The sequence below is a fragment of the Pinus tabuliformis genome, chromosome 2_2 (assembly GCF_031772625.1).
Source record: "Pinus tabuliformis cultivar Carrire ecotype Pingquan chromosome 2_2, CPIR1, whole genome shotgun sequence".
Lineage (NCBI taxonomy): Eukaryota > Viridiplantae > Streptophyta > Pinopsida > Pinales > Pinaceae > Pinus > Pinus tabuliformis.
The window spans coordinates 975,062,290-975,075,487 of record NC_142300.1 but is presented as its reverse complement, the minus strand read 5'-3'; positions in this window follow the sequence as shown (position 1 = coordinate 975,075,487).

Genomic DNA, 13,198 nt, shown 5'->3' with positions numbered 1-13,198 from the left:
GTTTTCCTTTGTATTTGTGTTTTTAGTTAAATAAACAAAATACAAAGGATAAAGTGCCGACGCAATGAAATCGTACCCGAAAGGGTCTATGAATGCATATGTATATTATTTCAAGTCCGATATGAGTGGGATTTTCATGTTTTAATGTACTTTTAAATACAAAGAGAAATCACGATACAAGCGGGATTTCGGGTGGGGCAAAGGCGATAAGCGGTTTTGGCCAGGCTCCGCCCGAGCCCATACCCTGGCTGCCACGTGTCTAGGTGAAGGAGAGAGAAAACCACCCTTTTCAGGTAGTTAACCCTCGTATGAATGAGCCGCCCAAAATGAATCTCAGTCGTTGGATCCATATCTCCTAGATCAACAGTGGAGATGCGATAAGCAACATAAAGGCCAACCAGATAGGAGTTATAATGTGGAATCTATAATAATTCAAACCCGATAAGCGGTAGTTTGACAGATTTTCGTAGTTTCTAGTATATTTCTCGGTGTAAATAGAGAACACTGTTGCTGGGGATTTCAAAGCCCCGATGACCCATTCCATTACAGAATAGGTGGCCACCATCCCTAAAAGCATTTAGTGATGATTGCTAACACTCAGAGGGGGATCTAAGTGGACAGAGTTCGAGAAGCCAGAGAGCTTGAGAAGGAGAAACAAACAGATAACACTGATTGGATTTAAAGCCATAGACTGATAGAAATAGAGGCAAGCAGTGTTGAGACAGAGAGTTAGTGAGGAGAGTATATGTACTCAGAAAGACGTGGGGGATCCATGTAAAGCCTTGTTCTTTTGTATCTATTATGTGAGACTCAAATTTAGCTCACTTTTGTAAAACTCTGCTTCTGAATACATAATAGAGAGGTCATCACTGAAGGCTGGACCAAGAGACGTACCCCAGGAGTGTTGGGTGAACTCATTATTAAACTTGATGTGTTTATGTGTGTTTGTCTATTATGTTCTTTAACTGCTTCATTGTCTATGTATTTTGCAATCTGTTCGATCCATTACACAAAGTAACACAGGCATATCCAGGCACATGAGTCTATAATAACTTAATAATTGTCTAAGATTGTATCATCAGATCAAGTGCTATCAGAGCTTTAGGTTTGCTAAGGTTAGACAAGCTTGTGTTGGATTGTTGAATGCTAACTAGATCAAAGCTCAAACTAGGAGAAGGAGAACTTGTTGAGACTAATCCAGAATTTGAAAGAGTCTATCCTAGGAGAAGGATGGCAGAAAAAACCTCATCAGAATCACACTCTTAGCTCATGGACAGTTTCATTACCATGAGAGCCATGGTGGAAGAGATGTATAGAGAATTTAAGAAAGGCAGAGGTGAAAGCACTTCAGCATCTCAAACAGAAAAAGGGGAAGAGGAACCTGTTCTATATGGCCATCTAGAAGGCAAAGGAAAAGAAGAGAATCCCTCTCCACCATCTACTCCATCATCACCATCCTCATCATCTTCTTCACATAAATCTAGCCCTGAAAAGAAAAAGAAGAAAATTGTTGTGATTAAATTAGATGTGAAATTTGATTTACCAATTTATGATGGTGCATTAAATGCAGAAAAGCTAGTTTACTGGATTAGATAGATTGATGTATATTGAAGGGTGTAGAACATCAATTCAAAAAGGAGAAAGATTCAGCTATCTAACCCTCACCTTGGAGGAGCTTCCCTAGTGTGGTGGGAAGGCAAGAAACAAGATGATTTGAAGAAGCATGGTAAAATTCTTTCTACCTAGAACGAATTTGTTTCTGCCAGTAAAAAAAAATTCTATCCACTAGCTTATATGCAGCAAGAAATGATGGGTTGGCAAAATATTCGCCAATTAAAGGGGAAAAGTGTACAAAGCTATACCTAGGAATTTAGAAAAAGAACATTAATTCTAGACATTTCTCTAGACTCACTTGAACCTTCGTTGAAGTATATAGGTGGTCTACATAGCTATTTGAGGCACACCATTCTCATGTTTAATCCCACTAGCATAGATGAGGTATTCATTTAGGCTACACATATAGAGGCTAGAGGCAAGAATGAGAACCCAGAGATTAGGGGATAATCAAAACCCACTGCAAGAAGGAACAAGGAAAAGAAGAACAAAAAAAGGAAGGGGGAAGACAAACGTTGTACATAAAGACAAACCTTCATGCACTCACTGCAGGAAGGACGGGCATGATGATGAACACTACTGGTTGTTGCATCTGGAGCTGAAACTCAGTGGTAAGAAGAGGAAGACTGTTGTTGCTATTCAGAAAGAATTAGGTTTAGACCCAGGTGATGAAGCAAAAATCACAACCACATGTATAAAAGGTAAAAATTTTGAAGCATGTACTAGTAATTATTCACAATCTATTGATAATGAAGACAACAAGAGTAAAATACATGAGCTTTTTCATACTAGAGTTATTACCAAGCGTCAAAAGATTGATACTTTATTTGATAGTGTTCCACAAGTAGACTTTATTTCTAAAACAATTGTAAAGAAGTTGGGCTTACTAAAAAAACCTCGCAAGAAGCCATATCCATTAGGTTGAGTATGTGAGAAAGTAAAGCTACAAGTGACTAGACAATGTAAACATTGGATTGCTATTGGGTCAACTTTTGTAGATGAGGTTGATTTAGATATGGTTCCCTTGGATATATGTGGTATTGTTTTAGGATGTCCTTACTTGTATGATAGGAAGGTAATTTTCTATAGAACTGAAAATAAGTATCAACTCACAAAAGATGGAATAGAATATATTGTAGGAGCTCATCATCTCAGAAATAGCTACACTCTCATAAACATAGGGCAGATGAAATGAATTGTAAATTCATGGAAGAAAATTTTAGTAATGGTTGTAATGGAAAAGACCCCTGATAAAACCAATGCATTTGAAGGGTGTTATGCTAAACAGAAAGCTAATTTAGAAAAATTTGTTTCAGAATATGATATCCTATTTCAACAACCTAAAGGTCTGCCACCCAAAAGGGAAATAGTACATGATATTGATTTGCAGCAAGATGCTCCATTGCCTAGCATCGAAATGTACAGGTTATCCACTTTAGAGAATGCAGAGATAAAGAAGCGGGTACAGGAGCTTCTCGATAAATGGTTCATCAGACCAAGAACATCACCATGTGGATCTCCAATTGTGTGGGTAAGAAAGAAAGATGGCTCATGGAGGATGTGCATTGATTACAGAGCACTGAATAAAATAACGATCAAGAATCATTATCCTCTCCTTTGCATTGATGATCGATTAGATCAGTTGAAAGAAGTTGTTTACTTTTCCAAGTTGGACTTGCGTAGTGGCTATCATCAAGTCAGAGTAGGAGAACAAGATGCATGGATGAGTACTTTCAAAACAAAGCAAGGGTTATATGAATGGTTGGTTATGCCTTTTCACTGAACTAATGCTCTTGCCACTTTCATGAGAGTTATGAATGATGTAATTAGGCATTTTATTGATGATTTTGTAATTGTATATTTAGATGACATTCTTGTTTTCTGTAAAACATGGGAAGAACATTTAAAGCATGTAAACAAAACTCTAGATGTTTTGAAAAGAGAAAATCTCTATGTTAAGTTATCAGAATGTGAATTTGGCAAAATATCTTTGAATTATGTGGGTCATGTTGTAGGGGGTGGTGAATTGAAGATAGATACCTCTAAGGTTGAAGTCATTGTGAACTAGCCTAAAACCAAATCTGCTACAAAAGTTAGGAGCTTCCTAGGAGCAGAACAATATTGGAGAAAGTTTTTTGCTAACTTTTCCTTACTTGCATCTCCCTTACATGATTTAACATGATTGAACAAAGTGTTTTAGTGGGGAGGCAAACAGCATAAAGCCTTCGACACCTTGAAAGAAAATATTAGTACAACACTATTACTAGCATTGCCAGATCTTTAAAGACCATTTGAGATTGAAATAGATGCTAGTGACTATACCATGGGAGCAGTGTTGATGCAACATGGTAAACCCATGTGTTATCATTCTGAGACATTTAATTATGCAGTAGTTAATTATCCCACATATGATAAAGAATTGTATGCATTAGTACAGAGTGTGGAAAAGTGGAAACATTACCTAATGGGAAAAGAAACAGTTATACATACTGATCATCAATCACTTCAATATTTGCACTCACAAACTAAATTGCAGCAATCAAGACACTATAGGTGGATGGGTCTTCTACAATAGTTTCATCTTGTCATTAGATATAAGAAAGGCATACACAATAAGGTTGCAGATATGTTATCCAGACCAATCATAAATGCATCTACTATACTTAAGCATAACTCAGTATTGCATGAAATATAAATTGAACAATATGCTCAAGATGTAGATTTTAAAGATCTATATGCAACTTTAAGTCATGGAAAACAAGTAGAATAATTGGATTATCATGTTAAGGACCAACTCTTACATCATTTGGGAAAGTTATTGATTCCTCAAACTAAAAGAGTTAACATAATCTGAGAATCACATACTTCTCTAATATCAGGTCATTTTGGTGTAAGTAAAACAGTTGCACAACTACAAAGGTTTAGTTATTGGCCAAGAATGCATGAAGCAGTTTCTAGATATATTAAGGGGTGTACAATGTGTGCCAAAACCTAGCAATAGAAAACTAGGCTTGTACACTACACTTCTAGTTCCTTCTAATCCTTGGGAAAGTGTTTCCATGGACCTTGTTGGGGGATTGCCAAATTCTAGAAAAGGTCATGATTATTTATATCTTATTGTAGATAGGTTCAACAATATGTGTATTTTAATACCTTGTAACAAGCATATTACAGTTGAACAAACAACAAAGTTGTTCTTTCAGCATGTATGGGTTCATTTTTGGTTACCCACTTCTATTGTATATTATCGAGATTCCTGATTTCTTGGGAAGTTTTGGTCTAGTCTATGGGATTTAATGGACACCAGACTAAAGAAGAGCACAACCTTTTGTCCATAAATAGATGGCCAAACAGAGGTGGTCAATAGGACAGTGATCCAGTTGATCAAAGGCTATTGTAGCAAGCATCCCAAGCTTTGGGATGAACATTTTATGTGCAACATGCTTACAACCATGCTAAACATTATTCTACACTGAGATCTCATTTTGAGACTTGTTTTTGTTTTACACCAAGGTCTCCCTTGGATTTTGTCTCTAGTAAAGACATAGCAATTGATGGACACAGTGATGTGGAAAAAGAAACCAAGTTCATTGAACAGATCTAAGAAATTCACCAAGCAATGCAGGAACAACTGGAAAAGAGCCAATCCAAGTACAAGGCAAGGCATGATAAGCAGCAAATTGAGCATAACTTCCAAGTTGATGATCATGTCTTGCTATACATTAGCAAAGAAAGATTGCAAGATGAAGGTAAGAAGCTGAAGCCAATAAGGTATGGGCCTTCAAGATACTTAAGAAAATTGGTGAGAACGCTTTTTGCCTTGATTTTCCAGCTTACATGCACATATATGTAGTAGTTAATACAAATAACTTGAGACTATTTGGACCTTCAATGATTGAAGATCCCGAAGAGAAAATTCAGTTGCCTTCTATTGATGGTCTATTTCCTGAATATCTCAATGAGTTGTAGGAAGATACAGTTCTAGATAGGAAGGTGAGAATTATGTGTAGAGGGGATGTTGAGTACCTCAAAATCAGACTCAAAGGTTCAAAACCAAGTAGTGCAAGATGGATAGAGTTTGGGTAAGTGAGGAAGCTATATCCTCACTTGATTGATGCTTAAAAACCAACTTTTGGTGGTCCAAAAGCATTTTCAGTGAAAAGGCGTGATCCAAATGGATCCTAGAAAACCCTCTAAGTCTTCAATGTCTTCTAAACATTCAATACTATCGCAAAAGAGAAACCTTTTCTAGAGTCGAACAGTATTGGGAGGCAAAAACATAGAGAAAACATTGAAAAACAAGGTATCAATAGCTTAAAACTATTTTGCATGGGAACCATCAAATCTAGTTGATCAATGGTCAAGATCTGATTGGCAAATCACAATTGGTGGTGGAAATCGGAGGCTATCAATGAAGACCAAATGCAATATGCGACAACGATCAGGGGGGTCAACGAGGACCATCGATCAAGTGCACAGATTGACAACCCAAGTTGAATCATAATATCACCTTGGCAAGCCAAGAGGAGTGCTTACAAACGGACTGCGGGTATGTGCGATATGATTGAGATCAATCATTTCGCAACATCACATCGGAGTATTACAATCAAGCGGGGACGATATAAACATGACTTGTGATAACTGGACTCGATGCAGATATAAGTGATATTTGATATATTTTGAGATCCATAAAATAAGGTTTTCCTTTTTATTTGAATTTTTTGTTAAATAAATGAAATACAAAGGATAAAGTGTCGATGCAATGAAACGAGACGTGAAAGGGTTTATGAATGCATATGTATATCAATTCCGATATGAGCAGGATTTTCATGTTTTAATGTATTTTTAAATACATAGGGAAATCATGATACAAGCGAGATTTTGGGCAGGTTGAAGGTGGTAAGTGGTTTTGACCAGGTTCCGCCGAAGCCCATACACTAGTTTCCATGTGTCCACGTGAAGGAGAGAGAAAACCACCCTCTCCGCGTGGTTAACCCCCATATGAATGAGCCGCCCAAAATGAACCTCAATCATTGGATCCAGATCTACTAGATCAATGGTGGGGATGAGATAGGTGACGTAAAGGCGGACCTGATAGGAGTTATAAGGGGGAATCTATAATAATTCAAATCCGCTAAGCGACAGTTTGGTGGATTTCGGCAATTTTTACTGTATTTCTCTGTGTAAACAAAGAAAGTTGTTGGTGGGGATTTCAAAGGGTCGATGACCCATTCTATTACAGAACAGGTGGCCACCATCCCTGAAAGCATTTAGAAATGATTGCTAACGCTCAGTGGGGATCTAAGCAGACAGAGCCCAGGAAGTGAGAGAGCCCGAGAAGGAGAAATGAACAGACAATGCTGATTGGATTTAAAGCCAAAAACTGATAGAATTGGAGGCAAGTAGTGCTGAGATAGGGAGTCAGTGAGGAAAGTTTGTGTACTCAGAAAGACTTGGGGGTCCCAAGTAAAGCCATGTTGTTTTGTATCTGTTATGTGAGACTCAAATTGAGCTCACTTTTGTAAAACTCTTCTTCTGAAGACACAATAAAGAGGTCACCACTGAAGGTTGGACCAGGAGACGTAGCCCAGGAGTGTTGGGTGAAATCGTTATTAAAATTGTTGTGTTTATGTGTGTTTGTCTATTATGTTCTTTAACTGATTCATTGCCTATGTATTTCACAATCTTATCGATCCATTGCACAAAGTAACATAGGCATATCCATGCACATGCATCTGTAATACATTAATAATTGTCTAAGATCATGTCATCAGATTAGAGAGAAATGGCCAACCCTTTTACAAGAGTTTGGCACTTTCTTTCCCTTAAGAGTGTAATGTTGCATCAAATTCATGGGCAATGTCATCGACATATCCCTTTAGTATCTCAGAGACACCGAACCACTAGTGGTTTTTAAAGATGTCAACTATAAGAGGGTGTTAGTTAATTCTCCTAGTGTCTGATGGTTCCATTCTATTAAATCCTCCCCCCACTGATGCTATGTAGGTGTGGAATTTAAAAAATTAAAGCAATATTAGTGATGAAATAATGAAATAGAAAATGGTGAAACACTGGCACAATACTTAGTGATATTGAGGAGAAAGGGTGTTAAAAGTTATATTCACCAAGAAATTTCTTTTATCTCAACCACAATAACCACCAAAAGGATCCACTATGGATGAACTGACTATTATATGCTCTTAATTTCAAGCAAACAATTCATGAAATTGGGTGTAGAAATAAAGAAGGAGGGTATCACTTACTTCTTATTAGAGAAATTTTTGGTGTGAATGAAGTTTTAGAGACAATATTGAGCAACTATGACTCCTTTTTATCATCTCAATTCCTCTTGTAGCTCCTCTCAGCCCTCCTCTAGCAATTGCATGCCTTCTAGTAGCTTCTTCCTATAGCACTGTGCAAGTAGGGTTCAAAAATTGTAGGTGGCACTCTACTTTCATTATGCACTAGCTCTTCCTTCCTCCACTGATTTTTAGAATGAGTGATGATGTAAATGGAGTCAAGCCAACACATAATACCCCTTTTTTTTAAAGACTTGGAGTGATGTGGTGACTTGGAATTAACACAGGTTTCTTATTTTTTACTATTGTCCCCACTAACTCTCATCATCTCTCCCTCGTGATTATCACCCCACTCTTCAAGGATGCCACTTTATTTTGAGTTGACATTTCCATGTTGCATGGCTAACCTAAATCACACTTGACTTTATTAGTCAAGGGTGGCCAGGTTCTCTGGCCACATCCAGCCTATCAAAACATTTTTTTCTTGCTTAAAACACACTTTTGTCATGTTGATGCAAAGGCAGCAGGTTAGGGTTGACATACCTTAGCGTACCTATGGATCGACTTGTTGAAGTGGCTTGCATGTTGGAGCTTCACCACACAACATTATGAACAAGGGAGTTGACCTCTTTGTCTTATTTCATGTTCATGTCTTCATTTTTTATGTTGCCTTGACTGTTGTTGTTGATGTGTGTTTGTAGGGACTTTCTAATATCGAGTTTGTTGCTACTGGTGGAGAGCCTCCCTTAGAATGAGGTTTCTCTTCATGGCTACAAACTAAGATCCATCATCCCTTCTGGTGGTGAAAAAAAAACATAATATCCATGTTTTTTGTGTGGTTTTACAGGCTTCTAACCGAGGAGTTTCTTCTTGTAATAGTCCCTTGTTCTCCCCTTAAAGTATTTAGTTGGCATGAGGGACATGAGAGATATCATGATGAGTGATGAGGATATAGTTAGAATCATGGATGAGTAGCATATGAACTATAGAGATAGAAAATGATAGATTCTATGTTTTCATAAGGTAGGACAGAATGGAGAAGTTTCAGCAAACATTTAGTGAAATGAGTGGATGGATGATGGATGAGTGATGGAAAAGTCATAGGAGGACCCTCTTTACCATTTCCTATAGTTAGGATGGTATTTCACATCATTTTCCTCATTGTATCTCCCTTATGTATCTCTACAGGCTCCTTGTGTATAACTACATGACCTTCCTATAGCAACACATGTCCTTGTTATAGCAACATACATAGTAGGTGAATTTCATATCTCTTCATGATGCGATGGTTAAGAGAGATAGTAATGTGAATGTAGAAGTGGATGGATACAGGGTGCATCAATAGAGGAGTGGATGGAAACTTGCAGGTATTGTCTTGTAACCATGAAATCATCCACTGTGTACAACTATGCAAAATAAAAGAAAGGTTAGCAAGTAGGATATGCACTCCTTTCTTTTTTTTCATTTTCCTTTCTCTCTTTTTTTTTTCTATTTTTTTTTTTTCTTGAGACACACACGTTTCCTCACAGGATGTTTTCAACTTGCATTTCTACCCTAGGTGCATCAATAGAGGTTTTCACTTAGGGATCTTTATTATCTTTTCTTTTTTTTGTTTTGACTCCTAGGCTGCCTGAGAGAGGTTTTCAACCCAAGATTTGGCCTCAGAGTCCTGATAGAGGTTTTCACATAGGCCTCTTATTTTTTTGTGTTTTTTTGTTTCTAAATATTTTTTTCTAAAAGTGGTATGGACTAGAGGTTATGAAACTCTCAATTACACTCAATTCGTTGTTGAATGAACTAACAAATTGCTCCTTGGACAGAGGTCTTCTATATAGCTTTAGCCTATGACCATTTGCAAGAAAGGGGATGCCTTCCTCATGAATGGTTCTAATCTAGACAGATCCATTTTCATGACATCTTTATACTAGCTATGGACCTAACCATCTTCTTATTAGCTTCCCTTTAAAATATATGAACCTATAATCATATAGCAAGGCTCAATCCCCTTATTGAATGGTATTTTCCTTCATATCCTTTTGATGTTATTATTTCCTTTGTAGCTATATGAGTTCAATGTGCAAGATAACTTAAATTTTGAGCTCATCTAAGTCATTCAATTAGAGCCACCTTTCTTCCTTTGTTGTGGTTACCTATAAGTCCAATTGAGGTATCATTATCAAAGTTTTATATTCAAACTCAATAGAAAGAATCAATTTCTTCCCACAAACAAATCATATGGATTGAATCTAGTGGTGGTTCTCCAAGTGGTATTGTAGGCCCAAGTGGCCTCTACTAGTACCTTTGCCTAATCTTTCTTGTTTTTGCTAGCGACTTTAGTTAGGATACTCTCTAGCACTCTGTTTGCAACCTCTACTTGCGCATTTTCTTGAGGATGATAGGTAGTGGATGCATTGTTCTTGATATGGTGATTTCTCATGAGATCCTCAATAATATTGGATGTGAACTATGCCCCTTATTCAATGTCTACCTAACTTGGATAACCAAACGTATAGAAGATGTTCTCTCTTAAAAAAATTTCCACTTTATGCTGAGTTGTTGCTTTGATTGCCTTTGTCTTAGCCTGCTTTTTCAAGTAATCAATACAAATAATGTTGTACCTTTTTTTCTCTTGATGGTGGATAAATTGGCCCAGTGAAATCCTTTCCCCACTTATCAAATGCATCTAAGGCCACTTGACATTATAGCTGAATTTGATCACTTTGTGTGGGTTTTCCAATTCTTTGGCACCGATCACATCTATTGTTATATATCTTTGAATCTTGATGTAAGGTGGACCAATATTAAAAAACTTGAAAAACTTTAAAGGCTATACTTTTTTTAGCAAACTAACCTCCATAAGGACCATCATGACATGATCAAAGGATTTCAAAGACCTCCTCCTCTCTTACACATCTCCTCAATATTTGATCTGGTCCCAATCTAAAAATATTTCTCTCAGTCGAAGTGAAAGGGGAGATTTTTCTTACAATTTTGTTTTTCACCCTGGGTGATAGATTAGGAGGAAACCACCCAGTATCCAAGTAGTTTTCTATGACAAAAGACTAGGGAGAAAGCACCTAGATACAAAATAGGTGCTTATATGGTAGTTTATCATCCACCATCTCTTCATTATCTATAGGAAAGGTGAACCTAGACAAAAAATTAGCAACCCCATGTTCTTTTCTTGGTTTGTTAATGATAATGAAATCAAACTATTGCAATAGCAACAACCATATAATTATCCTAGCATTAACATCACACTTGTTCATGAAATAATTAATAACTACATCATCACTATGAACAAAATTTTGGTACCAAGTGATATAGTGCTCAAATTTTTTTAAAGAATGCACTACATATAAGAGTACTTTTCCAGTGAGTGTAATTCATCTTAGCTTTAGAAAAATTCTTACTAATGAAGTAAATGGCATAAGGCAACTTATCCTCTACTTTTCTAAAGCCCCCCCCCCCCCCCCCCCCCCCCCCCCAACTGTATGATACGTTAGTATGGATATGGAAGGGAAATGCCTAGTTAGGACCTCTTATGATGGGTGCGGTAGTCAATATTTATTTAAACACTTCAAGGGTCTCTTGACAACTACTAGTGCAATAGAAATCTACATATTTGGCTAGTAAATCAATCAAAGTTGAAGCCACTTTACTAATGTCTTGGATGAATCTCCTATAATACCTTGCTAGTCCCCAGATGTTGATGACATCCCTTTACTTCTCAGGGGTAGGGACCCTTTTGATGATAGATTTTGTTTTTTGGGTTCACTTGTATCCCTTCCTTGGATATGGAATGGCCAAGGAAAATCCCCTCATTCATCAAGAACTCATATTTCTTAGGTCTTAGAGAGTGATTCATTTTAATGCATTTTTTCAAAACCTTGCACATATTGGAGAGAGCTTCATGGAAGTCACATCCATAAGGAGTGAAATCATCAATGTATATTTCCACAAAATCATGAACCAATTTAGAAAAAATACTCAAAACTTCCCTTCGGAAAGTAGTTGGGGCATTACACAAAACAAATGGAAGGACCCTATAAGCAAATGTACCCCAAGGACATGTGAATGTGGTAGCTTTTTGGCCTTCGAGTCTAATCTGTATTTCATTGTTCCATTAAATCCATATAGGAAGGAGAATAATTTCTTCACTGCAAGGCCATCTAGTACTTGGTCAATGAAGGGAGAGGGAAAATGGTCCTTCTTAGTGGGCTGGCTGAGCTCCCTATAATCCACATACATCCTCCACTTCCCATTCTTCTTGGGAACTAGCATAAGAGTTGATATCCATTCACTATCTCAAATAGGGTATATGAAACTTGCATTTAGTAATGTTTGTAGTTCTTCCTTCACAATATCCTTAAGAAAAGGTTTCAACCTACTCTGGGGTTGGAACATATGCTTGCATCCCTCCATGACGTAAAAATGGTGGGTATGTACTAAGGGATGCACACCTTTCATTTCCTTTTATTCCGAAGAAACAAAATCTAGGTGTTTCCTCAACACTTTGCACAATTGTTGTTCCTGTTTGACCGAGAGAGAAGGGCAGATATTTAAGGTTTTGGATGGGCCAAATTATAAAATATTAACATCGTGTAGACTTGAGTCAATATGGCATAAGTCAACCCAAGGATTACTTTCAGATCCTGTCATCAACTCATCAATGGGTATGGGAGTTGGAGGTTGATTCTGAAGGATGTGGTAAATGAGATCATCGTCATCAAGTTTCCCCCCTCCTATAATGTTGTCCGTAGTGCCTATTATTATGGGTAGAATCACCCTAGGGTCTTGGGTTGAGAACCCCAACAAAGAGGAGGGAATACAACATAAAAATACATGCAAATAGGCAATTCTAATACTTAAATTACTGAAGTAGGAATAAGAGGTATTACTTGGAGGTCTTACATTTGAGGTCATTTCTGTAACTTCTTATGAAATTTGAATTTGTTGCTCAAAGAGAAAGTTATGATGCTTTTCCCAAGTTCACCTGTTTAGGATGTAATTCGGGAGTCTACAAAAACCCTAACTTCCTCATATCATATATTCTAAAATATAGTGAGACAAGATCCAAAGTTTAGATCCAGGATTCAGAATGATTTCTTCTAAAATGGGTTTATTCTTCAGCTTCTGAAACTTTGTAGAAAAAAGGTTATAGTGAAAATACCATGATGACATATTTTAGATGAAATTCTGGAGCTTGCAAAAACCCTAACTTCCTCATATCATATCTCCAAAAATATAGCGAGACAAGATCTGAAATTTATACATGCGGTTTA